Raw genomic sequence first — 2,698 nt, 5'->3', positions numbered from 1 at the left:
GTTCCCCTTGTGTTCCCCCCCCCCCCCCCCCCCCCCCCGAAAAAAACAGGCCGGCAAAGCCAAGCACCGCCAGCAGCTCGCCCCGGACCCGCCGTCCTGCGCCCGGGAAACTTGGCGAGGGGGACGCAGCCAGAAGGAAACTTTGGGATCTCGCAGGAAACAATAGTTATGGAAGAAGGTGTAGGCTGTTATGTTCGGTTTTTTTTATTTTCCGGGATACAGCTCCCGAGTGAGCGCGCTGGGCGAGGAAGGCAAATGCCTTCCTCGTGGATTTCTGCTGTTCTCCCCCCCACCCCAGATTCAGGTAGAGAGCGATGCTTGGGGGTGGTGGTGCTGGGAGCCCCACCCCGGCCTGGCCTCCTTTTTGTATTTGTTTGTTTCATTTTTGCCTCTGCCAACTGGGTTCCCCCATCCTCCCCAGGCAGTCGCTCAGCGCCGTTAACGGGGGCACGCGTGTGCGGCGTTTCCAGCACGGTCCTCACAAATAATAGCTGCGAGAAGGGCGAAGGGGCCGAGGAATATAGACCGACAGAGTAGAGAAAAGCAGGCTGTTTAATCTGTCCAAACAAGTAGGAAGATCAATGAGATGAGAGAGAGAGAGAGAGAGAGAGAGGAGGAGAGAGAGAGAGAAAGAAAGAAAGGAAGAAGAAAGAAAGAAAAGAAAGAAAGAAAAAGAAAGAAAGAAAGAAAGAAAGGGTCCGATTGCAACGTGTCAGATCTTGCAACCTACTCCCCCCTCCCCCAAACACAACAACAACCCTCAAACACAAAAACACCTTAGCTGACCGACACCCCAGGCCTTGGGGTTAAAGTAACCGTGTGATGGCAGCGAAATCGTGCAGTAGCTTAAGGCAAAAACAAGGATTTGTGTAGCGTGGTCGGTGGTGCGTTCTTTTCTTCTCTCCTGTTTTCTCGGAGTGCCTGGGTTGCGAGAAAGGCGCATCGTCGGCCGTGTAGCTGAATGTTTGCGATTATTCACGGGGTTTTGGCGGGGGGCAGTGTGCATTCGTCAGTAGGGTAGTTTCTGAAAAGCCAGAGCTGGTGGGGAGGTGGGGGAAGACGTGGTTTTGTTTGGTGTGTTCGCTTTTGTTGGAAGGGGGAGGGGCGTGATTTCTTACGCTATCCCCCTCCCGGGTGCCCTGTTCCCCTGAGTCTGTCCCGTGGCGCCGGCTCTGGCCAGGGGTGCACCCAAAGAGGGCACCTTGGCAGTGTGTGGCAAACCTGGTTGGCCCCCTCCGCCCCCCTCTACAGAAGGGTGTACTAAACAGGCTGCTGGAGCTTCCACCGCATCCCTCGCCCCCCGCCCCTCGAACTCACAGACAATCGGAGACCTCTGCTCCCCACCTCGCCGCCCCCACCCTCGCTCCCCCGGCCGCCTCGGCCGCCGCCACCTCCTTGTTTACCGGTGCCGGGGCTCTGGCGTGGCCACCAGTCACGTAAGCAGAGGGCCGGGCGCGCTGGGCCGGGCTGCCCCGCACCGGGCGGGCCAGCGGCAGCGGAGCCAGGCTCCCGAGACCGTGGAAGCCAAGGGGCTTCCTCCTGGTCCCTTTCCCGAGGCGTCCGCGCTGCAAGACCCCGAGAGGGGCTCGGGAACCTGGGCGCCCCAATCGAAGTCAACTTCGTGTGCGTAATCAGCCCCTCGGCCCCGCTGGCCCCCTCCTTCGGCCGGCTCCCCGCGGGAGTATTTTTAGCTCTCTTGCCTCTTTTCGCAGCCGCTGTTTGGCTCAGCATGACGTGATGCCAGCGGCCCCCAGATTTCCCCGAGAGCGGGAACTCCGCTCGAGGCCCTTGACCCCTCCCCAACAGCTCACGCAGGCGAGGGTGACCTCCAGCAAACTATGGGGCGACCATCCGCAGGGCCCTCTATTATCTCCCCTTAAAATTGGAGCGGCCCACGGAGGCCACTTTATTTTCCCGACTCTCGCCCCGCCTCCCGCCCAGTCTCGGTCTCCTAGTACGGAAAACAGCGGGCCCTACATCTGCCTCATTTTATTAGGGGTGCTTCTTCGCGCTGGCGGCGCTCGCCGTTGTTTTCTGCTCGCTGCACACAATGCCCGCGCGTCACGGCGGTCCGCTTGTGCACAGCAATAACGCGAGTCGGGGGGCGGGTCGTGCGTGCGTCGGGTTCGGGCACTGAGGGTCCCTCCGCGCGCGCAGGACTTGTTTTGCTTCAGAGCCCCGCTTTCCGAAACGCTTACATCATTCAGTCGTTGGGGGAGGGAGGGGAATCTAGGCGTTCCGATAGGATTACAGCGTTTCTCAGGTCCCTGGTTTTTGGAAGGAAGCAAGGACCCTAGCTTTTTAATTATTTTTATGATTGGGCGGGGGGGGGGGGCTCAAGTTTTGTTAGTTGGGCAAGGTTTTTTTGTTTGTTTGTTGTCTTAGGTCACTACTGCAAAGGGCATTGCTGGCCGGCTCAGGTGCACAATCTCCCCGCTTTCATTTCAGCCAGTTCTCCTGTAATCACTTGATCTCAGTTTCTCCGCCTCCTCCTCTTCCCCCTCCCAGCTAGAAACACATGGTTTCCACATGGAGACAAACTTCTTTCCTCTGACTGGACTTGACCTAGCAGCGTCGCTCAGCCAATCGGCAGCTTCAGCTTCCTCTAACGTCACGCGTTGCTGAGGCCAGAGACTGGGGGGTGGAGCCAGGAGGCAAGCCAGAAAATCACGGGGAGCTCTAGTGTGGCCAGCTGGTA

General features: G+C 58.7%; 1 protein-coding gene across 2 annotated transcripts in view; it reads left to right on the top strand.

Moving 5' to 3' along the window:
* MXI1 (MAX interactor 1, dimerization protein) overlaps nt 1-2,698 on the top strand; it is a 100,540-nt gene that overhangs the window by 1,285 nt on the left and 96,557 nt on the right. Inside the window, exon 1 of one of the 2 annotated variants that reach the window (XM_007446516.1) lies at nt 1,551-1,623. The exons of the other annotated variant lie outside the window; for it this stretch is intronic. The gene's annotated coding sequence lies outside the window, so the exon portion shown is untranslated. Of the gene's footprint in view, nt 1-1,550; nt 1,624-2,698 lie in introns of those variants that run through there. 2 annotated transcript variants of the gene reach the window in all.

This window comes from Lipotes vexillifer, unplaced genomic scaffold, assembly GCF_000442215.2.
Source record: "Lipotes vexillifer unplaced genomic scaffold, Lipotes_vexillifer_v1.1 scaffold1444, whole genome shotgun sequence".
In the NCBI taxonomy this organism is placed as follows: Eukaryota; Metazoa; Chordata; class Mammalia; order Artiodactyla; family Lipotidae; genus Lipotes; species Lipotes vexillifer.
This window is presented reverse-complemented; position numbering and strand designations above follow the sequence as displayed.